We start from the raw sequence: 27316 nt of genomic DNA on the forward strand, positions 1-27316 counted from the left end.
TAGCCAAACTGATCATGAAAAAAAGAGATACAAAAATTACCAATATATGTAATAAAAGCAGAAACATTACACATTGTACAGATTAGTAAGTATATATTAAAGGGATTTTGTGGAACAATTTATGTCAATGAATAAAATAAATATCATAACATAGATGAAAGTCAAATTACTTGAAAGACACAAATTACCAAAGCTCAATCATAAAGAAGTAAATGGCCGGGTGCAGTGGCTCACGCCTGTGATCTCAGCACTTTGGGAGGCCGAGGCAGGTGAATACGTGAGGTCAGGAGTTCGAGACCAGCCTGGCTAACATGGTGAAACCCTGTTTCTACTAAAAATACAAAAATTTAGCCAGGCGTGGTGGCACGCACCTGTAATTCCAGCTTCTCAGAAGGCTGAGTCAGGAGAATCACTTGAACCCAGGAGGCAGAGGTTGCAGTGAGCTGAGATCGCACCATTGCACTCCAGCTTTGGCAACAAGAGTGAAACTCTGTCTCAAAAAAAAAAAAAAAAAAAAAAAAAAAGGTAACCTGAATCACTCTGTATCTATTACAAAAGTATAGTTAAAACTCATCCACAAAAACAGACAAACAAGAAAAAAAAAAAAAAAAAAAGTCCAGGCACGAATGGCTGCATAGGAAAATGCTAACAAACTTTTCGGAGAAAAGTCACACCATTTCTATACAAATTCTTCTAGAAGAGAAGGAAACATTCTTCAACTCTATATTGATGCTAGCATTACCTTGCTGCCAAACAGTAAAAAATGTTACAAGAAAAGAAGTATACAGACCAACATCCTTCATGAGCCTATTTGCAAAGATCCTTTAAAAAATATTACCAATAAAATCCAGCAATATATAAAAAGATAATACACCTTGCCCACATGGTGTTTATATACCAGGAATGCAAAATTGGTTCAAATTTTGAAAATCTGTCAATGAATTTCACCTATATCAACAAAATAAACAAGAAAAAAGGTGATCATCTTAATAGATGCATTTTAAAAATTGACAAAATTCAATAACACTTTACAACAAAACCTCTCAGCAACATACAAATAGAAAAGAACTTCTTCATTTTCTTAAAGGATATCTTAAATGCCATATATGGCTAACATTCTATTATACAATAAAAGGCTGAATGCTTTCCCTTTAAGACTGGGAACTAGGTAATGGTTCCTGCTATCTACACTTATATCCAACATTTGCTTTAGGTTCTAGCTAGTGTGATAGGGCACCAAAAAAAAAAAAAAAAAAAAAAAATCATGTGGAACAGCCAGAACCCTCATATATTGTGGTGCAAGTACAAAATAGCCACTTTAGAAAATCGTTCAGTAGTTCAGTATGAATTTAATAAAGGCCAGGCAAAGTGGCTCCTACCTGTAATGCCAACACTTTGGGAGGCTGAGGCAGGAGGACTGCTTGAGCCCTGGAGTTTAAGACCAGCCTGGGCAACATAAGACCCCATATCTACAAAAAAAAAAAAAAAATTAAAAATTAGCTTGGCATGATGGCCTGTGCTTGGAGTCCCAACTACTAAAGAGGGTGAGGCAAGAGGATCGCTTGAGCCCAGATGTTCAAGGCTGCAGGGAGATATGATTGCATCACTGTACTCCAGCCTGGGCAATAGAATGAGACCCCCATCTCTTAAAAAGAAAAAAAAAAGAATTTAATTATATACTCATAATCCAGCAATCCTACTCCTAGGTATTTAAGAAAAATGAAAAGTTGTATGCACATAATACCTATACATGAATGTCTGCAGCAGCTTTATCTATTGATACATAATATATATTTGTTTATATTATACATAATTATATATAATATAGTATAATTTATATTATTTATATAATACATATGTTATGTACAATATGAATAAATATATATATTATGTATAAAGCTGTGTATTATCTTTATAGATATGTAAAAAGCTGTAATATATCTTTATAGATAAAGCTTTATATATATTATATATTAAGATATGTATAAAGGTGTAATATATCTTTATCTATAGATAAAGCTTTATAGATACGTTATATTTATTTACATATCATATATCTTATATATATATATAGAATAAATATAGAAGCCCAAACCAGAAGCAACTCAATTGTATTACAGCCATACAATGGATTAAAAAGGAAAAAAAGGAGTGAACTACTTACATATTTAACCTCATGGATTAATCTCAAATGTAGCCTGCTGAGTGATAAAAGCCAGAAACAAAAGGCACTTATTACAGAATTCCTTTTCCATGACAGTCCTACAAAGACAATTTCATAAGGATGAATCAGTTGTTGCCGAGGTCTGGGGATAGGGTAAGAGGATTGTCTACAAACAAGCCGGAAGAAATTTTTTGGAAGTTGAAACATTTTACATCTTGATTTTGGTGGCTATCTCAATGCTGAATAAATGTGTGAAAACTCATTCTACTCTACACCGAAAATTGAAAAGAATATATATTATGGACCATTTTAATGAAAATGGCCATCCAAGGTGAAATATGGCTATAATTAAAGTATGCATAAATCATTCCGTATATACTCTGGGTAAAATTCAATAACTATCTATTGAATTTGATTTGATAACCTGGTGGAGGGGTGGGCAGGGGGGAAGACAATAGCATTCTAGAGCCTCTGCCCAGGTACATTATCAATGATGAAGGGTGCCTTGGTTATTTATTGAGCATTAAATGATTGAAAGGTAAAAAGTGATTCTGAGGCTTTGTGATTACAGTGGTAAATTGAACACGTGTGCTAACCTTTGTTCTCCTTCAAAACCCTAGTAACGTGGTATTGAGTCATGAATTTTGTGTATTTTTTCATTTTATTTATTTATTTAAAAAATCAAAAAGGAGAAACCCACCAAGACCAAGAAAATTATAATGGACAATAACAACATACTATAAAAACTGGAAGGCAGATGACAAATTGTAACAGAGAACAGACTTTAGGAGCAGAAAACTAAGTGAATTTGGCAGAAACCCTAGAAGATGAAGGCAGAAAGGTTCAGGTGGCACTGGTACCTCTGACCGTGGTAAAGAAGAGGAAAAGCAAAACAGAAGGATGGGTGGAAAGTCTGCATAAGAAGTGGTTTAGTTTTCAAATCTCCTCTCTGATGCCCCACAGATGGGCACATGATTTTATCCAACTTAGCAGAAGATTGAACATTTATTCCTTAGATAGTGTGAACCAGAGGACTGCTGAATATTAGGCACAGATAACATCCTGAAAATAGTGCATGCATGCTCATCTTCCAGAATGCAAGCAGCCAGGGTTATTTCCTTTCATAAGGGGCAGTGCTCACTTTGTTCAAGAGCAACATTGGTTGTTTGAATTGACATAAAGCAGACAGCTTTAAGAAGGTACACAGAAAGGAAGGCAACAATATAGCAGAACAGCACTCTAGGGTGGTCCCACAACTCTTAGGCATGGCTTCAAAATTTCTTAGCCACTGCAGTCTTGGGAAATGTCTGGTCACAAAAAGACAAACTTGGGTAAGGCAAGGCCATCACATCACGGGAAAACCATCAGTTCTTGGGTCTCTTCAGTTGTTACATCTTATTAAGCAATAGCTCCTTCAGGGCTACATGAGCAGTGCTCAGCTTCTTGTTCAGCTGTAACTCATGATTCATTACCAGTTGTTACTCATTATAGTCCCAACAGTGAGGCACTTGTGCTTGGTTTGATACATAGTTGCCTCAGCTGAATTCTCACCTATCCTGGGTAGAGTACATTGATAAATCCTTTGAGTTAGTGTAACAAAAGGGATTCAATCTAAGCTCAAATCCTCAGTCATCCCTGAAGCTAGAAGAAGGGTCACAAACCAATATCGTGAGACTGTTCTCCAAGGGTCATGCTTCTACATGTTTTGTCAGTAGATATATAGAGTACCCCTCAGTCCAGATTATTGTTTCAAGGATGTTTAATAGTCTTTGAAGCTAGGGATAGTGTCTCTCTCTTAAGCAAAAGGCAAACGTTCCTTTTTTTTTTTTTTTTTTTTTTTTTGAGATGGAGTTTCGCTCTTGTTGCCCAGGCTGGAGTGCAATGGTGCAATTTCTGCTCACTGCAACATCTGTTTCCCGGGTTCAAGTGATTTTCCTGCCTCAGCCTCCAGAGTATCTGGGATTACAGGCATGCAGCACCATACCTAGCAAATTTTGTATTTTTAGTAGAGATGGGGTTTCACCATGTTGGTGAGGCTGGTCTTGAACTCCTGACCTCAGGTGATCTGCCCACCTCGTGCCTGTAATTCCAGGCATTCTTTTTATCCAGTACAACAAACATAACGTCTGCCTCTAGAGCAAAGGGTAGGCAAGCTTACCACATGCTATACAAGATTCTGGATTCTCTAAACTCAGACTAACTCTGTATTACTCTGGATTCTCTAAACTCAGACTGAACTCTAAACTCCTGTAACTCCACTCATAGTGTATTCAAGCATCCATTTGATATAACCTCAATAACACTCAAAACTTCACTCTGTTTGGTGCTCAAACCTCAGAAACCATGCACCATAATCCTTTTGTTGTTATCTAGTGGTGATAGTACAAGATCATTAAGCCAAATATTCATTCTGCTACTATTCTGAAATATTCATTCTGACACTTTTCTCCTCTGATTCTTCCTGCCACTCCTGGTATCATTCATTTGAGCTTTTAGGACCCATATTCAACTTTAAACAGATTCCTCCACTCTTCAAATTCCTTGTCTTAACATACCTGTCTTTTTTTTCATAGACCCTACTTCCCTTTTAGTATTCTGCAAAGATGACACTTCATGTTCTTACATCATATGTACTTTGAGTTTTGGGGATGGTCTTAGAATTTTATAGCTACTTTCAGACCATAACTTTTCTAGAGCCATGCAATAATTTCCTCCTCCTTTGTAATGTATGCCCCCCAGATATAGCATTGATTATCTGACTACCCGTTTGTCATTTGAAAGCCCCTTAGTTTAAAGCATTGAGAATTTTGATTTGGGACCAGTTTTTCCTTTCATCCTCATCCCTGTTAGCATCAATGGCAGCATTAATACTCACATCACTCATGTAAACCCACCCAATAGCCTGACCTTACTCATTTGAGAACTTCCATCTATGCTATAGGTTAGTAGCTACTTCCATGGTCCAGTCCCATCTTGAACCTATCCCTGGAAAAATGCCACACATGTGAAATCATCTAAAAACATAATTACAATGTCTGGTGACAAAATTCTCCAGGGTTTTTCCTCTTCTATTTCTACTTCAATGTACACAGACTTTGCTGAGACCTCCCTTCCTATCCTCTATTTTCTTCCAGTTTCATTGTTCTCTCATGGTGTTACTTTCTTCCTCTTCCAGTATATCCTCATGATGCTTTAAATTACTGTTTGGATAGCATCTTCAGTGTCCTCTGGACTACTAGACACAGAGACTTTTTCCTCCTTTTGCCTTATAACATGCTACTATTATAGTCATGGTAGCGTTTCACCGTTTTTACGTGTTCCTTTGTCTCCTATAGGAATGGAAGCATCATGAGGCTTAGGGTTCGTCCAATTTGGCTATGCACACATATCCTCAGCACCTGGAACAGTTAAGAGTCCATATTAATGACTCAAGAAATACTTAGTAATCAAACCAATGAAGCAAATTACAGAATGAAAGACCTTGGTTTATTCCAATAATTACTAGTCTGCAGACAGAGGTTCCAGAATGAGGTTGATATGACTCAAAGAGTGATTCCTTCAGGATATAGATGATCCTCACAGAGAATTATAAAGAGAAAGTGATCAGCTCTTAATTCAATATGTCAATCACTAGCAAGTGATTTTTTTTTTTTTTTTTTTTTGTCCTTGGCTTGCTGTTTGAGAAAATCGAAGCAGTTAATTGAAGGTAAGAGGCATGATGAATTTCACCTGTCAGATTAGACACTTCAGTCTAGTTGTAAATTTATTGGCTAAAGTTTTTAGCCATACTACTGAACCTGAAAATGTTTTTCTCCCCAATACCATAATATTCCAAACTTGGAAAAAATAAACAAAACACGCTTTTTTTTTCTCAAATGGCATGTAAACCCTTTTTAAATTTTGACCCCAAATGCATATTCTTTACCAGTGAGTCAAGAATTAGAGAGGTGGGAGAAAGAGAGCTGGAAGTGAAATCAGAAGTTTTATCCCTTTCATTTTGTGTTGCTTTGGGCAAGTCTCTTTACCTCTCTCAATGTCAGTTGCCTAAATTATAAATAAAGACAAATTTTAACATGGATTATAAATATCAGAAGATAACATGAGGCAAGAAATTTATAAACTGTAAACAAGTCATACAAAGATCAATTACATTTGTGATTTAGCATTCAGTTAGCATTTCATAAGGGGGAAAAACAATGTATCACTGTAATATACTTGAATTACTGTGATGTTACAGGAGACTTAGAAATGTTGACCTCTGTTGTCACAATAGACACAAATAGACATCTGCTAATTCAGATGTGGATTCCAAAAGATATATTCAAGGAAATAACAGCTTGTTTTCTCCCCTGAAATGTGTAAATTCCCTTCTATTTCATATTCTTCAAACCTTGCTATTTTTATTTGATTGTGTTGAACATTTCTATTTATTTTCTTTCCTTTTTTGTTCCAATGGATACATAAATGTTTTTTAGAAATCTAAACATTGTAACAGAAGTACAAATACATTGTTAATACCTTCTTACTCCTTGTCCCTATATGTATATGACTAAAACTTTAAAAAGTTAAAGACATTTAAATATTTAAATTCTACAGTTGATACGATTGATTTTAAAGAAAAATTATAATTTGTGGATAAAGTGACCAACAAGTGATGGTTGAAGTAGTGTGAAATTATGCTGAATCTAGAAGGATGAGTAAGAACCAGTTGTGATGTAGACTCTGAGTATTAGTCCTAGTTTTGTTTTGTTTTTGTTTTTGTTTTTTTTTTGTAAAATTTGGATCACAGGATCGCTTTTAGTCTTCCAACTCGTATTTTTTCTATGAATATCTTGTCTGGGAGAAAAAAGAAAATAAGAGATATTTCTGTGAGTGAAACAAAGGAAAAAAAATCAAAGATGAGGTGGTGGGATTATACTTTCCATTATGGGGAATATCTGGCTAAACTGAGGTGTTCTGTGCAGGCACTGTGTGCTATGTGTTTCATATAACATGGTAGTTGACTATACCAATCCATTTTCCCCTTCTTCTTCATTAACAGAATTCTTGTTTTGCTGAGGGTAGCCATGTGCCCAGTTAAAACACCCCTCTCCTCAGACTCTTTTGAGGCCAGAAGTGGCCAAATATCCTGGTGTGGCTAATAAAATATGAGTGGAAGTTACTAGGTTAGGCTTCCCAGGAAACGTTTAAAAAGATGGAGTCAGCAGGTATGCACCTTCATCAGTCCCTCTCTGTGATGTTTTGCTCTCCCCTTAATTTGATGAAAGCAGTAAATCAGGCCTGAGGTGAGACAACCATCTTGGCATCATGAGGACAGAAGTCAACAAGAATGGTCGGGCAAAACCCAGAAGGTACCTGAGGAAGGTAACATCCTGAATTATCTTACCAGCCCACACTGCCTATCTCCATATGAGAGAAGGAAAAAAAAAAGCTTGTATGTTTGAAGCTACTGTACTAGGGTTTTCTGTTGGTTGCAATTAACCATAATACTAACCAGAACACATATTTTACATCATTTAATAGTAGCAAAAAGTATGCCTTAAAGAGATTTCAAAGAACTTTTTTTATTATACTTTAAGTTCTGGGATACATGTGCAGAACATGCAGGTTTGTTGCATAGGTATACACATGCCATGGTGGTTTGCTGCACCCATCAACCCGTCATCTACATTTACGTATTTCTCCTAATGCAATCCCTCCCCTAGTCCCCCACCCCACGACAGGCCCCGGTGTGCGATGTTCCCCTCCCTGTGTCCATATGTTCTCATTGTTCAACTCCCACTTGTGAGTGAGAACATGCGGTGTTTGGTTTCCTGTTCCTGTGTTAGTTTGCTAAGAATGATGGTTTCCAGCTTCATCCATGTCCCTGCAAAAGACATGAACTCATCCTTTTAAAATTGAAGTTCAGGGATGTTAAGTAGTTAATTAAGATCACATAGCGGGTAAGATGATAGAGTGGACCTTGAACTTCCAAGTAAAGCTCATTGCCATTCATAGTACAGTAGACAGGTGAAGAGATAAATACGCATGTTTAGAAAACACAGACAAGAAAGTCTCTTCCTTTTTTGCAACGATGCTTTAGAGATTCACAGCAACAGAGAAACTGGAGAATAACATTTTTTCTCTTAATTCCTTTTCTTGCCTGAAAAGACTGGCAGAAAAAAGACTTCCCAGTTCTTATGGCCAAGAAAACGGGAAGACTTGAATTCATCTGACCTGGAAAACAGATATGAAAAGGCAAATACTCTTCTTCTTCCCTTCCCTTCCTCTTCTCCAGAAATTGGAGTGGATTGTAAAGACAAGCTGGCCTCAAATAGACACACACACACACACACACACAAAGTATACTGGGTGCCTATGCAGAAATAAGTAAGGTTGAGGTTTGTGACTTTGCTACCAAGTCCTGAGAAAACTGGACTTAAATTTATACATAGAAATCCACCAGCAGTCTTCGACTTACCACTTTAGCAGGTGATTCGATACCACAGAATGGGGATAAACAAGATATTACCTGTGTATGTGTGATAAACTTGAGTGCCTACAATTGATGAATTTCATATGTGAGCATCCTTGTGATCCCTGGTACACACCCTCTTGTGTATCTATGTATCTAGGGATCTGAATAAACAAAGAACTACATTAGCTTTTGGTTGTGCAATCAATCAGTTGAAGACTTGAGAAAACATCCAGGGACTTTTGAAATCAAGGCTCTTTACTTCTCCTTTGGTTGCCTCTATGTTCTAATGTTTAATAAGAATTGAAGACTCCCTAAGGAAATGAACAGGAAGGTATTAACCTTCCTGTTAATGTACACATGTACACATCTGTAACATGTGTCCAGATGATATTTTGCTATGTCCAACCCAGTTTTTTTTTTTCTTCCTTTCATTTCCTTTCATTCAAGCAGGTATCATTGACCCAGGGTAGGAATATAGCAGGAGGGAAAGTAGGGAGACTTTCAGGTTTTATTTTGAAAAGGCTAAGACACTCAAGGGGTTTAACATTTCTGGATGTGGACAAAATATTTTGGCAAGAAGTGAGAGAAGAAAGATTTCCATGACAGTAGGTGCACTCCTTTGGTCTGTAGGGAGAGTAGAGTGATGGAAACAGAATGGCCTGTGGGTTCTAGAGTGATAGAACAATACATCTTGATTACTGAGCAGAGTCAGAGGAAAAATCCATAATTCCTGCACAATTCACCAAGGTAGAGAAACTTTGAAAAGGTCCCAGCAGAGAACTGGGACAAGCATTCCAATTGCATTAGAATTGCAATATCAGCATTCTCCACTACAAGTTACACTAACTGGAATGCTGTAGTCTCAGTAGCTACGTCTATGGACTAAAGACAAGGAAACTGATTGGCTTCATTTTCCTTCCAGGAAATACTATGTATAGTTTCTAAAGATACAGCACAAACTGGGAAGCGAGGAAGACTCTACAAAAGATAGAAATTGTTTCTAGACTTCTTGATAGGATGGAGATTGAAAATAGAAAATTTAAGTTGACATAGAGAAAAACGGAGTTATAAACTTGAACCATTTGAGATGTAAACCCTGTTTTTATATTCCTCTGGTTTCAGATGCCTAAGGTAGTCTGAGACAATTTTTAACATTCAGTTATTATTATAGAAGGATATATACATAAGGCTACTGATTGTACCACTATTTGTAAAAGCCAAAAACTAAAAATGACCCAAATGTTTACCAAGATGTGACTGATTGAATCAACCGTGGCATGTTCATTCAGTGGAATACTGTGCAACATAAAAAAAAATATATATACTACTATGAATTGATCTTCTGAATATATTATTGAATGGAAAAGCAAAGGGAAGAAAAGTATAGTTTGCTAACACTTACCCACTTAACCCACATTCACACACACACATACACACACCTGTATACTTATATTTGTTTGTATTTTGAAAAAATTGATAAACCAAAATCACTTCTTAAGAAGGAGGAAAGAGGTTAAAGTGAATATGAATAAAATCAGGATTCTCTGAATATGCTTGCTTTTTGTTGGTTCAACTTTCAAAATTATTCAAAAATTTTATGTGACTTAAAAGCACAATTTATTTATTTTAAAAGTTTAAAAATATAAAGTAAAATAAAATAAACCTATTTTTTGTATCCAGTCAGTGTCAAACTGCAGAGAGAAACCAATCAAGGGATTTAAAAATTTTGTAATTTGACTGTATTTCTAGTGTGATATTTCCTGAGGACATATGAGAACTGGAAAAAAAATTAAAGGCTTTTCAGTAATCATATTTTTGATGATAGTGGTATTTGTTAATTTTTTTATTGAAGGCTAGCATCTAGGTATTGTGGGTAAAAACAATTGTGTGTTTGTGCTGATATAGGTAGTTTCCAGAATTTAAATACCATAATAATACTTAATAAAATGCATTGTACACTCCATCAGGACGATAAAGCACCAACTCATATTTTTTTGAAAACGGGTTAAAAAAAAAAGGAAACCCTGTATTTAACCTACCTTTCTTTTACAAACTCTATATGAAGGTAATCAAATTCCTGATAAGCATTCTAGAAGTATTCTAGTCAATAAGCAAAGAAAGAATGATGGAATTGCAATATCAGCATTCTACAACCTCCCACTGAAAAAAAATAGATCTAGAGAATGATCATCCACAGCTGCTGGTAGCACAAGGAGGTAACTAAACATTGTATAACTCCGGATGGAAATATACAACTGTAACCTCTAAAAATTTCCAGCCAGCCAAAAAAGTCAATCCTGAGTCAGAATAAGCCCCTAAATACTAACAATTTACAGAAAATACAGAGAACAAAAAATATGTTAAATGACACCAAGATATTGCGAATCAGTGTGTTAAATGACACCAAGATATTGCAATCAGTAAGACCTAAATTCTGAGAAATTTCACACGTTAAATGACCTGGTTTCTGCAATAATAAATTAAAAGGAAAAAAACAATGAAGAGGAGACCTATGGAGTAAAAGAAACTCAAGGAACAAATCCAACAAATAAAATTTACAGGCCTTATTTGGATGTTAATTAGTAAAACTGTAAGAAACAAGTAACAAGACTATTGGAAGAAATTTTATAGTGGACAGTCGATTAATCCAAGTAAGAAATTATTGCCATCTTTTTAGGTGGAGTAATGCCATTGAAGTAATGTTTAGAAATGCAGGAGTCCTTATATGGCTGAACTATATATTAAAATATTTATGACAAAATGGTGTAATATCATGGGTTGGATTCTAAATAATCTGATGTGGAAGGCCTGGGTAAAAAGTAGTACAGACACAGATTAATTATTTATCTGTTGATATTACTGAAGGTAGATGATTGGATTCACTGTTAATTTATTCTTTTCCCCTCTATTTTTTCAGGTTTAATTTTACATAATTTAATGTTGGCAAGTTTAATCATTGCCATATTATACATTGCCACTCCTTAATTTGATACTTTTTTTATTTTCTTTACCTACATTCTGGTCGTTTTCTATTCACCCAAACACAGACATATACACACAGGCCAATGCACCAAATACATCACTGATGTAGAAGAGTAGCTGGTAATGAATTTGATACCTTTCAAAGGGAAAATAAATTGTCTGGAAATCATAGCATTTACTTAACTCATTTATATTAAGCTGTTACACATTTTTTAAGTATAAGCTCCTAATATTATAGGTTTTATCAACAATAAACAAAACCAAATTGCTAAATGCAAACACAATTACAAATTCATGAACATTAAAATTAATAAATTTAACATAAATGTTTTTGAGGAGGCTGAAACCAATTATTTCTCAAAATATTAGTGTAGGGAATACTAACTACAAAAACCTGGGTTTTGATTTCCAATTGCTAGGCTGCTACATACTCACAAAATGTGTTCATCTATAAACAAGTAAAACAATGTTTCATTTGTTTATTTTATTTAAACAAATAAAAGTTTACAGATGAACACATTTTGTGACTACATAGTATCCTAGGCAATTGGAAATCAAAACATCTGTAAAACTTTTATTCGTTCAGCACACTGTGAAATAATTTGGCCCTCACTTGGCATAAGAGCATACTTTATGTATCAAATGTGTTTCTGTGTTCTTCTCCTTAGTTTGTAATTATTAAAGTGTTTTTACCTGGTGCCAACCTGATGATAAGGCTAAATGCAAGTTAAAGCAATGGAATTCTATGTTAATTTTTTTAAGTGAATGCACAAATGGCCAAGAATATGCTTACATCTACAGACATCAAAATGAAAACAGAAATTAAGAAATACATTCATATGAATTGTATGAACCCTTAAGGAGCTGCTTTACAGAATGCAGAACATACAGATTGCAGATTGAGAATTAGTTGTGTGGGACTTGTAACTAGCAGTACTAACAATACCACCATGGAAGCAGGAAAAGAAAGAGGGAAAAGAGGTAACACAAGAACACCATTTTTATTTCAAATATGCTGCTTTAATGTAGTCTCCACAAAACATCCAAGTTTGACTTTTCCATAAAAAGTAAATGGTAACCATGGGTGAAATTAATGGGGGAATGCATGGATGAATCTCCTAAGGACTTGTAGAACTTTATAAGTAATGAAGGTGACAGGCATACAGCAAAGGGATCATATAGACCCATAATCCTGGTATAATTTTTAATAACTATCTCTTTTTATCTCAAAGTGTTCTACTTTCGACAATAAATAATATGATCAACATTTTAAAATAAACATTCACACACAAATAACAAATCATTTTGGATTCCTGTTTTCAAAGCTATATGTGACGTACACAGAGCTATACAGCTGCGATTCCCCTTGTTGCTAAATGCCAGGAGTTCTGCCAAAGTCCACCTGCTTGCTGCACAGAAAGCCCATCACTGAGACAAGTACTACCAGCTAAGAAAGGCTTTAATGCAAGTGACATCAGCAGGGAGACGGAGAGATAAGTCTCAAATCCATCTCCCAACTGACTAAAATTAAGTATTTATATAGTAGGGAAGGAAGGAAACTACGTGCAGGAAAACAGGGATTAGGAAGGGGTAAGAAAGAAGAGTTGGTCAACAGGAAGCAGGTAGTTGGTTAGGCAATCATGATAGGTTAGGGGTCTGGTGTCTCTTTTTTTGGATGCAATGATCTGGTAATTTTCAGTTCTTTGATACTATCTGGGAGGCCTGATGGTTGGTTTCCTGAGAAAGGAACTCAGATAAGACAAATGTAAGTTTCTCAAGCTTTAAGACTGGGATGGTTGATTTCAACATTTATTGAAAAACCATAAACATCAGTTCTATGGGAAAACTGATCTGGTTTCCTATAGAAAAGTTGACAGCTAGAGTTCAGCATTCTCCCACAGAAAAGCTGACTGCTAGAGTTCATCAGTTAAGCTCTAAGGCATGTCCTTAACTGATGAACTCTGGCTTTCAGACCTTTTCAGAGCCCAGCTCATGTTTGGAAAAGCCAATGACTGAGCAAGGTGGTGGTAGCTGAAGCCGTAGTCTCCTCTGTGTGGTCCCTGGGCCATAACCACTGGTTATTGGTGATTCAAGTTGGTGGTTCAAGAGCATAGCCATTTTACACAGCCTGGGACTCCTCTGACAGAACTCATTCTCTCTGCCTGAATTTGTCAGGTGTCCATCATACTCTGACCATTCCCCCTTTCCTAGTTCTCTCCCCGACCTAGGAAACTTTTTTGCACACCTAACTCTGTCTTAGGGGATGTTTCCTAGACAACTCAACCCCACAACTTCTAACACTTTCTTTTAAAAGTTACATTCATATATAAGCTGGAAATTTAGCAATATCAAACTATTATAAAGTTTCCCAGTTTACATCAAAAGCCAAGTTATAAAATGTGGATTTCTTTAATGTTTCAATGGAATACGTTCTATGGGCATCTAGCCATAGACCAGCATGAAGGCACACAGTAAAGGGAGCACATTATCAAAGAGAAAAGGCCAATTAGAACTTGAAAACTCTCTGCTGAGAGAAACCTACCCTTGAAATCCATGTTGCTCCTGGGCAGACATGGACATGATCTTTTTCTCTTTTTCCTCTCTGCTTTGCTGCAAGAGAGAAAGGAAGCAAAGTCTTGAGCAGGGAATTTATAAGGGTAAATATAACCTTTGGTTTGATGCACAGTAAGCTGACAGTTAAAGGTGTATCATACTAGATAAATGTCAAAAGCCAAATAAAAGCCTTGATAATAAGCTGTCCAGAGGCTAAAATCCAGAACCCTTAAGCATGAGAGAAGGATTAGTCTTTTAAAACAATTTTTAACCCTAACTGAAACTGTCCAAGGTGACTCAGAATGCTGTGATATTCTCAAACTCGGGGGTTGGAGGGTGGCAAGTGTGAAGGAAAGAGAGGGAAAATTGGAGTAACTCAAGATAGAAAAGATACCTAGTTGTACCAAGATTTTTATATTTATTTAGTTCTTACTTTAAAAAAATAGTAAAGTGGGGCCAGTGACAGTGACTCATGCCTATAATTCCAACATTTTGGGAGGCTGAGACAAGAGGATTTCTTCAGGCCAGGGGTTCGAGAAATCCTGGCAACATAGCGAGATACTGTTTCTACAAAAAATTTAAAAATTAGCCAGGTGACAAGGAGCACACTTGTCGTCCCAGCTACCTGGAAGGCTGAGGCAGGAGAATCGCTTTACCTAGGGAGTTTGAGGCTGCAGTAAACCATGATGGCATCACTTCACTCCAACCTGAGTGACAGAGCAAGACCCTGTCTCTATGAAAAAAAGCCAGAAACCCAATACGTTTTCCTACGGACTGAATTTTGTCCCCCAATACTACAAATGTTGAAATCTTAACACCCAGTTCCTCAGAATATGACTGTATTTTCTATCTCCAAATAGGGTCTTTAAAATGAGATCATTAGGGTGGGCCCTAACCCTTATGACTGATAATTTTATAGAACTACAGAATTTTAGGCTGCAATAAGCATTGTTCATCAGTGAATTGCTTATTATAGCAAAAACTATTAAAAACTGTTGATAAAATGTAAACATCTATCAATACAGGAATAGTTAAATAAATTATGGTAGATCCTTGTAACAACATAATAAATGACAAAGCATATCTACATTCATGGGCTGCATATATTCTATTTATAGTGTCCACATTAAGTAAGATTTAAAAAACCCATATAGGTCTATATTGCTAGTTCCAAGTTTGCTCTGTTGAATCTCCTTTTTCTGTTGTTTAATAGGTACCTTAATAGGTTCTAGAGTGGATTCCAAAACTCCCTGACCTATTTTTACTATAAAAATCTCAATCTAGAGCACATTAAAAACTCCAATCTCATGTCAGATTCAACGAATCTGTCTTCTCTTTCAATGGCCAGACTTAAGGCTCTAGTGACCTGCAGTGGGGAAAGAATAGTGTTGGCTTCATTACTCCTCCCTTCCTCCCTCACCTTGAAGTCAAGAGTGGCCAGGGATCTGCTCTGGGAATCCTCCTCCTTTACTCTAGTTCTCTAGCTCCTGCAGTGTTTAGACACGGGTCCAGGGAGGTCTCTACAGGGGATTGTCTGGAGGCAGAAAGTCCATTGGAGAATATTTATTTATAGCAAGAATAAGCCATTTGTTACATTGGTGAAACTGAGGCAGAGGAGGGTGGAGTAGCATTCATGTGTTTATGCCACATGCAAAAATGGCACTCTGTTCTCTCTTCCACCCTCTGGTTTGTTCCCCTGATCACCTTTCCGAGCACCTGACTTTGAAGATGCTTGAATGGCCTTAATGCTCATGATTAAAATTTATAAAGAAAAATTCAACTGGGGATATAAATATTTCCCACATATCAGCAACGGATAATTTTCTCCAAATGCTTATTTTGATTTCTGCTGGGTACAGTCCTCAGCTTATTCTCTTCATTTTTAGAATTAAATCTTTAAAGTAAAAACATTTTCTCTACTTGCAAATGTTAGTAATGGGCTGCCAGTCAGTCTAAAAAAAAATCTACTTATATTTCAGGGTCACAGAATCTTGCAAGAAGAAAGGCTCTGTGGGTTTTGTTCATCCCAAAGAAGAAAGAAAATGTGTGTTTAGTTTGCTCAGGGGGTCTTTGGATTACTAATCTACCATGCTGTGCATTTGAGTAGGTGGAGTTTGAGAGGGTAGGGACTCATTGAGAGTTGATTAGAGTTTAAGAGCTCAACTCCTGCTGAATTATTCTTCGCGTAGTGAGCTGTTTTCATCCTATTGGGTTTGCTAGTGTCAGACTATGCAGCCCGTTATTCAGACCAAACATCAACCAAATTATTGTCTTGCCTCCTGAAGTCACTCGCAGACATGACTTTGTGGGTAACTCTGCTGCTAAGATTATTGAATTATTAAAGGCAGTCTCTCGTGAATTTCAACTTGTCCCAGAAGTGATGTGCTCACAGAGATATCCTAACATAGGAAAGGCTTGCCCTACAATCCTATGATGTATCCTAACGCCTCTCAAGGACTTAGAAGAAAATGAAAGAAAACACGGGTTAGGATGCATTGACCCACTCCCATGTGGCTTTGCTGGGCTTATAGAATGAATGTAAAACAAAGGACTTTCAGAAATCAGAGTTTCTTCTGCATCTATGAAAGGGCCCTATGGTCAAGAATAATGAAAATTTAATATACAATAGAGCTGAAAACCTGGGCAAATGCTCCAGAGAATTACATAGATCCCTTATAAATCTGGAGACCTGAAATAATCAAAGGTTTCCTTTTGCACCAGGAACATTCCTTCCATTGTTTTCTTTCCTCACTACCATCATCAGTAAGTTTGGGAAGCTCCCACTCTTCTGGTGAGTATTCTGGTCAGCCATCATTTTCTCTATTTTTCAGGTGTGAGACTTTGAAAAATAGCATATGACTTATATTGCTATAGCCAAAGCAAGTCAACGAATCAAACAAAGCATGTTTCTTGCTTGTCTTGATGGGTGTGCTTGTATGGGGAGACACTGGATAAAGAGAACTAGGGGAGAGGATAGAAAAGAGACTAGCTTCTTACTATAAATATTTTATGCCCTAGCTCAGAGGATGTGGACACTGGTTACACATTAGCATCACCTGGGAAGCTTTTCAAACATGCCCATTCCCAGGCCACTCTCCCAAAAAGTCTGATTAAATCATCTCCAGTGGAGTTCAAGCTTTGGCATTTTAAAATTATTTTCCAGGCCATTCTTACATGCAACCAGAATTGAGAATGATTGGCAGCTGGAACAATTGAGTATAAGCCTGGAGCTGAGTGTATGTGTATTTTTAAAATCACACATTAATTAATAATGGAAACTGCATAAACTTAATACATGTGTAGCAAGCTGACCAAAATAAAACAGTCCCTTTGTGTAGAATTAGATGGTGTTATTCTATTCACTCTTCTACAAAATAGAAGCTTGCTGAATTGTGAGCTCCTTGTTTTTATTATTCTCAATTTGAGTTATTCTTGGAAGCAGGATCTAGATCATTTAAAAGCACAGATCTTATCCTTAAATTTCTCAGAGTTAGACTCCCCCGTAAAATGTCTAAATATTTCAAAAGCTTTTCCCTGAAGGAGGTTTCAAGTTGAGTTTCTAAAGAAGTGAGAAACATAGATGGAATTGTAGGTTGGGGAAATTACATGTAAGTGGAGCATTGGATATAGGAGAGTCAGGAGAAGAGAAAGTGGGGAGGAAAGGCAGAGCTAACATGCCATCCAGCCCTGTGAAGGAACCTCAGCTCCTGGGGAGGACATACCCAAGACCTAATGGTCTTTTTAGTTTTAGAATGGATTTCAGATCATCAGTTTTAGAGCAGTCCACCTGTTCATCCTTTTGGGCACTCCTGTGACTTGACTCTACATGATGACTGTGTGATTTGTTTAAATTTAGGCTTTAGGAAAATTAAGCCATATTTCTACAAACTTATTTCATGAAAGAATCATGAAATTCTTGCTGTTTATTTAAATGAAATTATTAAAAAGATACTTTGTGTTCATTGTAACACATTAGGAAGGCATATAAATGTATAAAGAAGAAATTTAGTTATCTTGAATTCTACCACCCAAGATAATCATCATTAGTATTTTGTGTACTTTTTGGCCACGAGAAAGGCAACTCATTGTGTTTTCCTTTTTCATTTACCATTTTTCTGATGGTAGCACAGAGTTGGGAACATGACTGACATCTTCTATGTATTGAATAAATGCAGTGAAGTTTTCCTCAATGACATCAGACCATTGACACCCACCAGGTAGCTTTCATCTCCATTTAGCTTTTTGTTTTCTTGCAGTATAGGCTTTGTATATCTTCATTAGTAGTTTGGGCCATGAGGCTTTTCTTGCTTTCCTAGATCAAAGAGCAAAAAGCGGAGTTTCTCAGTTTTGCTCAAGCTGAAAAAAATGGAAAGAGATTTTAAATTAGATAAAAGAAAGATGCTAAATCCATTGCACCAATGAGATTTGAATCTCTAGAGCAGCCAACGTGTGTGTGTGTGCATGTGCGTGTGTGTGTGTAAAATGGTGGTGGTGAAAGATAATAAAGTCTATTGTTAACCATAATCTCTAAAGCAATTATCATCAGCTTGGCATGATTGTCTTCCTCTTAACAACCTGGAATTTCTGGACTTTTTTAGGAATTGAAATTTGTAATGAAAACGTGAATGGATGTATTGATCTTTTGCCTGTGTTGCATTGATAGTTTGAGAAACAGGGCAAACATTCTATAAATCTAGATGCCTTCTGTTAATTTGAATGGCTATAGGCAATGTTCTCAACTCTTTTGCCCCTTTTATGTCCTTCTCCAGTCTATCCTAACAAATCTGCAATAATTCTTGCTGCCTGTTAGATTGCAAGAAAACTCAACACATTAATGGACCCTTCTTTTTCAGGGAAAAAAGTCATACTTCTCAGGTTCTGTCTCTGCCCCTAGTCTGTGCCTTCTGGCTTAGGCACTGTTTCTCAACGTACACAACATTGACATTTTGATTGGAAACTTCTTTGCTGTGCAGGGCTGAGCAATGCATTGCAGGGGGTTTAGTGCCATCTCTGGCCTCTACCCACTAGATGCCAACAGCACTCATCAAGTTGTGACAGACAAAAATGTCTTCCGATGTTGCCAAATATCCCCAGGGAAGTAAAATTGCCCCCAGTTGAAAATGGCTAACCTGATATTAGCACACACTGATTTTCTGTACTAATCCTCTCAGGTAACATATTTGCATTTGAGCTAATGATTTGATTTCAAATCCTTAACATTAGGCTAGTTGTTCTTAGCATGGGAACTTTTGGAAACACAGTCTGCTGTTAGAATCACAAACCTTCTAAAAACTATTAGGGTCCAGGCCCATGTCCAGGAATTAGTTCTGGAATTGGGCCCAAGGAAAATTTTTTTAACTCCCTAGGGAATTGTAAAGTACAACAAGGGTGAACATACTTCTTCAGTGTATTACCAAGGATGTAGAGTTAAGCGAATGTTGCTGACATCACATCATGGAAATAATCATCCATTTGGAAAGCATCCTTAAGCAGCTTTACAGATCTGGCTAGGCCTTCCCCGGTGCTTTTATAAAGAGAAGTATTATGCCATTTAATAGTCAACCTTGAGGTGTATTTTTTATTTTCTTTATTTTCTGGCAACTAGCAAATGTCACATGGAATATGATTGGCTTACATTTTATTAGAGTACATAGTAGGTTCTTCTAAGTAATGCTATTCTTGATAAGAAAAACACTTTGAATACTTCAAACTAAAAACTTACAAAAATGTAATTCTTAGTTATTGCTTTAATGGAAGAAAGAAACATATTTTTAAATAAAATAAAATTTAAATTATACTGGTGTATATGTGGTATATGTGTGTGTGCCTATTGTTTCATAGATAATAGCCATTAGTGATACACAAATGTGTACATCAAGCTACAGATGACATTTTCCACTATGTAGTACTCCTAAGAGGATTATACTTTAGAAAAGAAGACTGACCAAGGCCAGTGTATCTCTTTATGAACTCAGAAAACTACCATCTTGATATACTGGGGTACCTAATTAATATAGTGTATGTCCTGGGATTTTTGTCTGCCCAACATATTTTTTCTTTTTTCTCCTGGAAATGATATGCAATTTCCTTTGAAACACATATGCCATTCTCCATGTTGCTGTGGATTATCAAACACAGTGCTCTTTCCTTTCCTGCAGTAACAGGCATGGGTGTGGAACACAAGCTGGACTAATTGTAATATGGAGTCACCTACAAAGAGATGTGTGATGCACCTACTAATCATAAAACGTAGCCAATTACAAGCCTCCCCTGGAATTTTCTGCATTGGAAGATAAAATGTAGTTCTCAATTTCTCTTGGAACGTGAGCCAAAAATACCTAAGTCTACAACTGTCAGCAACCACCTTTGCTGGTACATGGAGAATACCCACGTGCATTAGACAGAATGGGACCAGCAGACACAGGATATAAGAGTTAGTCATGGCATTTTCAAGGAAATATTTCAGATAATAAACTGCCTCAAGAAATGTGATTCAATGAAGGGAAACTGCTTCATCATAAATTTGCAGATTCCATGTACATAGAGAGTATACCTGAATTTTAGTCACAAGAAATGCCTATAATCATTTTGGTTTCCGTTTTGTGGTTACTGTCTATATAAAAGAAAAGTAGTTCAGACCAAAGCTTCCTGAAATAAAATGAAGTTTTATTTTTGTTGTGAACAGGGAAGTAGTTGATAGCAATCTGTCTTTTCCTGTGATTTTGAATATGCTGTTATAGTGTGTCTACTTAAGTCAAAGGGGATCAGGCATTTTGGATGTCACACTAACAAAGAATGAGTAGAGTTCCACTTTGTGTCATACCAGATTTAAAATAATTAGAATCATACTGTCATAGGACATTAGCAGTTTAAGGAAACTTGGAGGGCATCTTGTGCTTTGAATCTAAACCTCATGTGGGGTTGAGGAGGACACATGTCACTGTGCAGAGATCAACTAAAGTAAATGGCATAGTGAATGATATGGTTTGGCTGTGTCCCCACCCAAATCTCATCTTGAGTTGTAGTTCCCAATCTCATCTTGAATCTCATCTTGAATTGTAATCCCCATGTATTGTGGGAGGGACCTGGTGGAGGTAATTAAATCATAGGGGCAGTTTCCCCTTGCTATTCTTGTGGTAGTGAGTAAGTTCTCATGAGATTTCACGGTTTTATGAGGGGCTTCCCCACTTTGCTCATTTCTCATTCTTCTGTCTCCTGCAGCCATGTGAAGACGGACATATTTGCTTCCCTTGCTGCCATGATTGTAAGTTTCCTGAGGCCAGCCATGCAGAACTGTGAGTCAATGAAACCTCTCTCCTTTATAAATTACCCAGTCTCGGGTATGTCTTTGTAGCAGCGTGAGAAGGGACTAATACAGTGAAGTTTGCAATGATTTGATTAGTTTTTTTTTAATAGACTAGAGTAGATTCAGAGTTAAAAGTTCAACATTTTCATAACTGGTTGTCAATTGATCCCACATTCCTCACAAAGTGAGCACTTATCTGTTTACAAGTCAAATAGAAATATCCATCCCATCACAGAAACCCAGAAGAAAAATAAACTTCTCTTTGTAGACAGGGGAGCACAAATAACTGCATTCCAGGCTAGTGTCTTCATAGCAATATATTTTGAGAGCTTAAGATGATTGGGTGATGAGCTCCTGGCTTGAGACACAAACTAGCCCCACTTAGACGTTGTTTGAGCTCTCCTGCTTCAGATGGTTCTTCTTCCAGAGCATCACTGTTCCTGACAATAAAATATATCTAAAGGGAAACTTGTAGCTTTCTTTGCAATAGACCAGCTTTCTGCCATTCCTGCATTTAGATCTTATATAATCTCAATAATAGAAATCACATTTTTTTGGTATATACCACATAATTGTGAATGAAAGTTTTCACACAGTAAGCACTAATTATTTTGCTTGTTAACTTGAAAAAAGAAAATTATGTCTAAACTATGTTAGCAATTAGAAAAAAAGATCCAGGAAAAGAAGAATTTATAAATGTATTCAAACTTAGCTCATTTGTCTTAAGCGATAAGGCAGAATGAAGATTCTCAATGTTCTTGTTTAAAATCTTCTGAGTCTCAACAATCAGTTGTGTGTAAATAAAATGAATGCTTCTCAACAAGCAGTTGTGTGTAAATAAAATGAATGCTCCTTATTAGGAAGGGGAAAGCTTAGAGTGGGCAGTCAAGCTTGTCAAAATGCATGGAAATGTGGTAAAAATGGTAAAATGGGACTTACAGGTGTAAAATTTTTGCATTAATGGCTGTTTCAAATGTCACTAAAACAAATGATTTGTGTAAATATGATAATGCTCTTTCATAAATGGGCACCTCATTAAGACCAACACGTCACCTTCTTAGCTGAGCTAAAACCACTTACCGTCTATTTTATAAGTTGATTCAAATGTTTTTCAATCTTTCAGGGAAATTGTTTTGCATCAGAAAAATAAAAAGCCTGAAAACATGTCAATGAATCATTAGCAGTAGCATTTTCTTTTGAAAATATCAGACATATTTTCTATAAATAAAATATCTCCACAGCCAATTTATATGTGTATATATAAAATAAAGCAATCTTATCTCATACGTTTTACTTTATGTAGCTGTGTTCCTGAATCAGTGCTATTTTAGTCAAACAGAATTAAATATCTTTTTCAAGGTTCAAAGACATCATGCCATCCAAATAGAATAATCCTCTCTTTCCCAACCAAAACAAACTGTATTGTAGACATTTCAGTCATGTTACGCCCTTCTTTTTGTGAGTCAGTGGGATAGGCCATCTGAAACTCAACTGAAAGCTTGGTGGATTTTCATGTGGGGAGAGAGTAAAACATCATTGCATTGAACCTCTTCCAAACACATAGGAACTGTCATGGTATAGTACTGTGCTGTAAAGTTCAGAAGAGAGCAATCGCAAAATGAAACACACAAGGATGGGAAAGAAATTGGTCTGGAAAGAATCTTTCTTTTGCATAAGTAAGTGTGTTGCTTTTGGAGCCCAGCAAAGACTAAAATCAAGACATTTTCTTTCACGTTGTACCTGGCTGGGTATGCTGTGGTGCCAGCACACAGTTTAAAAAAGAGAACTGACCAATGACAGCTATCATGCCCACACCTGAATTTATGTATGTATGTATGTATGTATGTATGTATGTATGTATTGAGAAGGAGTCTCACTCTGTCAGGCTGGAGTGCAGTGGCATAATCTTGGCTCACTGCAGCCTCCACCTCCTGGGTTCAAGCGATTCTCCTGCCTCAGCCTTCAGAGTACCTGGGATTACAGGTGGACACCACCATTCCTGACTAATTTTTGCATTTTTATTAGAGACAGGATTTCACCATGTTGGCCAGGGTGGTCTTGAACTCCTGACCTCAAGTGATCCTCCCCCCTCAGCCACCCAAAGTGCTGGGATTATAGGTGTGAGCCACCATGCCCGGCCCACACCTGACTTTTAGATTTCAGTACATGAATAGCCATCAGTCATCCATACTGGATACTGTTTGGTAATTGTTCATTACTTTTATTTAAAGTGTATCTGGACTCCCTGCCATATTAGAGAAGCTTATGGATGAAATCCCAAATTATATAATCAAGTAGGTGTTTTTTAATTGTTTCATTTTATTTCATAAAAGCTAGGAGTTTACAAATGCTAGGTGAACACAGCATGTCTTGACTCGCTCAACAGAGTCCATGGCCCTACCTTTCAGATTCCAGGGCATGAGCTCCAGAGACAGCATCCAGCCTGAGTCTACTACTTGTTTCTGCCATGTCCTGGCACAGAAGTTCACAAAATGAGGATTAGTATTGCAACTATATCAGCACTGGAGTACACATTAAAGCTTATCATGTATATAAATCACTAAGCACTGTCCCTGATACATATTGAGCACTCAAAAAATAATTCCTATAAATATGAGGATATTACAAAGGCACCTTTACTACTCACATTGCTGTTCACTTCCTGAAAGTTCTCTGCATCCATCCCTGTCCACTTTGAGGCCCATTAAAACTGGTGTTTCATTCACCATTTGTAGGGGAAACAAAAAGACAGCAGGATTTAGAGATAATGTGGAAATGCCTGAAAACATGTGAAGGTTAGTCTAATAATCAAGGAGTTTTTAAAGACTTTCCACTTTCTTTTCCCAGAAAATTCTGTAATCACAATATCTGTATTTATAATTTAGTAATAGCTCCTGTATTGAATTACTGATGATATAATATTGGCTTGTCATTTAAACTGAACATTTGAGACATATGTGACACAGTATGACTAGAAATTAATAGGACTGAAACTGAACTTGGACATCCCAATGCTGATTATCTTCCCTAGAGCGGTTGGATTGGAAGTGTGGCAGAGACCCTCTAAAACTGCCACCAATAACTCATGTCCCCTCCCTCCATACTGCAGAGCTGTTGCTGGTAACTGCTCAGGCAAGAACTATTAGGTTGATTCAAACGTAATTGCAGCTTTTGCCATTAAAAATAATGGCACTGACCTAATACATTTCTCAGACTTTTTCACTTCTGAGTAGTAAGTTTCTACAAATGGAGTGTGAGTGCAAGGAATGTCTGTCAAATTCAGAACGAGGCTGAGAAGCAGCAAGTGGGTTATATACAGAGGACTGTGAGGTTCCAAGGATATCAGGGCTACAGGATGGAAGAAGCTGTGTCCGTGAATCACCCATGTGGAGAAGCCACTGGTTGACCAGAAATGCTTGCAGTGGTGTGTTGTGTAGCAATTAATAAACTTATTTTGTGTTGAGCCACTGAGATTTTGGAGTTTTGTCACACCAGCTTATGCTTTCATAACTAATATAAAATGTAATTCAGCTATCCCAATAATATACTGTTTCAAATATTTTGAAACTCTTCCGGGTTTGCTATCTGGGCTCTTCGGAGTCTCAGTGTAGAAAGTTTAAATGTAGAAGTTCTCAATGTCTTATCAGGAATCAGTCTCATTAGTTAACCATATAGGTAATTCCAGAAAATGAAACCCTTAATAAAGTACAACATGGCTTCATGGTATCATGCTAGAAAATCTTATCATGTTGAACCGCACTACTGCTCAGAAGACCTGATTTCTGATTCCAGTTCTGCTTCTTAACCTCTGTAAGCCTTGCTACCCTCGTTGTGAAATGGAGATAAAAAATGTCTGCATTGATTACTCACCAGAATTGTTGTAAGGCTCATATGAGGCAATGCATGAACAGTATTTACAAATTGGACAAGGCTATAGAACGTAGCATAACATTTAAGAGTCTTTGTAGTTAGATGAAATTGGCCCAATATCCAAGAGACACTGTGAGTGGAACCCTGAAAGCAATATACTTTGAGGTGCTAGTGACCTAGCACTGTGTCTGGCATGTGGTCAGAGCTCATTGAACAGTAGCTACAATGACTATCATTTTGGCCTCCTAGGGTTAGAACATCAACAAGAGTTACTAATTCAGATTAGAATCATACTGATCTGGATGTCTACTGAGATAGACAGGAAGTTAGAGGAATCTTAGCCATTGACTACAATGCAACTGCAGAAGGAAGCAGTGTGGGCAAACACAGGGAGAACTGATAAGTTCTCCAGGAAGCTTATACAGTGTAGATCAGAAATAACCAAGAAGTTGTACTTATTTCAAAAATTAATAAGAGGGTGCTATTGTGAGCTTAGGATTTTTGTTCCTGAATATATGAAAGAAATATTAACCATGAATCTTGAATTTCCTTTATTTCCCTTTATGAAAACTAATAGTAATTTATGATTCAGTTGTATATAAACAACAGAATATGGCATTGCAATTGTAAATTAGCCAATTAATTTGATCCTTGTAAACCACTGAGAAGAATAATTTTGATCTCACAACATTTGTTTCTAGCAAATATAAATATGTCCCTTGCACATAATGCAGATTTACTAATTGACTGATTATTTGGGGGTCCTGTCTTCAATGATCAGATTATAACTACTATTAATTTTTTTAGATCAAGGAGCAGAACATTTAGGAAGACAATTTATAAAAATTGTAGCAGGAAGAAATGTAGGAGGTACAAGTCAGTGGTTCTCAAAGTGTGGCTCTCAGACCAGCAATGTGAGCATCACTGGGGAACTTTTTAGAAATGCAAAATTTTCAAATATAAAATAAATTAGGATAAAACTGTAGGGGAATCATAATAAAAATTTGATTTCAGGTAATAAAGGAAATGATGTAAAAAAAAAATGCAAAATTTCAGACCTTCCTCCAGACCTGCTGTATGTATTTAACCAGACCACTGAGTAATTCTCATACAAACTAAAGTTAGAGAATTGCAGGCATGTGAATGAAGATGAATATAACTGGAGAAGAGACAGCTGGGAGTCGAGTGGTATAGGATGAGGTGGTAGAAATAGATACAGATTTGAGGGGTGTGGGACTTGAAGTTACTTAAAGCCAAATCAATATCCTAAGAGCAATGGGAAAACAGAATGGTTTAAGCATTAGGAATTTGAGTGTCACAGGATGAAATCTGCATTTTAAAAAGATCATTCTAGTTATAGTATGAAGAGTGAATTAAAGGAGGCCAATGTAAATATTATAATGTCAGAAGTATAACAGGGTTGCACATTTATTTATACTGCAACTTGGAAGTGCAATGAAACCAGAGCTCCTTTATTTTATTTAAAATTGATCTGGTGGTCTTTGTGAAAATCCACCCACTTTGTAGCAAGAAAAAGAAAAATGTAAGCCAGTGATCATTTAACTACATTTTAACAATTTTTTTTTTTTTTTTGAAACAGAATCTCACTCTGTTGCCCAGGCTGGAGTGCAGTAGCACAATCTCGGCTCACTGCAACCTCTGCCTCCCGGGTTCAAGCAATTCTCCCTGCCTCTGCTTCAGCCTCCTGAGTAGCTGGGATTACAGGCACCCGCCACCATGCCCAGCTAATTTTTGTACTTTTAGTAGAGATGTGGTTTCACCATGTTGGTCAGGCTGTTCTGGAACTCCTGACCTCAGGTGATCCACCCGCCTCGGCTACCCAAAGTGCTGGGATTACAGACGTAAGCCACGGCCCCGGCCTTACATTCTAATTTCTGCCAGTTACTAAACCTTACAGTGTTATAGAATTTACATCTTTGAAATGGGGAAAAGTTTATTTTTCTTCTTCACTGAAGTATTTTAA

At 36.8% G+C, this 27316-nt stretch overlaps 1 long non-coding RNA gene across 1 annotated transcript in view; it reads left to right on the forward strand.

Moving 5' to 3' along the window:
• Window positions 1-22105, forward strand: part of LOC107969404 (uncharacterized) — a 33107-nt gene extending 11002 nt beyond the window's left edge. The window contains exon 3 of the long non-coding RNA XR_001711166.3: window positions 21378-22105. This is a non-coding gene — a long non-coding RNA (uncharacterized LOC107969404). The remainder of the gene's footprint in view (window positions 1-21377) is intronic.
• Window positions 22106-27316: the final 5211 nt, after the last annotated feature.

Source organism: Pan troglodytes, chromosome 17, assembly GCF_028858775.2.
Source record: "Pan troglodytes isolate AG18354 chromosome 17, NHGRI_mPanTro3-v2.0_pri, whole genome shotgun sequence".
NCBI classification, from domain to species: domain Eukaryota; kingdom Metazoa; phylum Chordata; class Mammalia; order Primates; family Hominidae; genus Pan; species Pan troglodytes.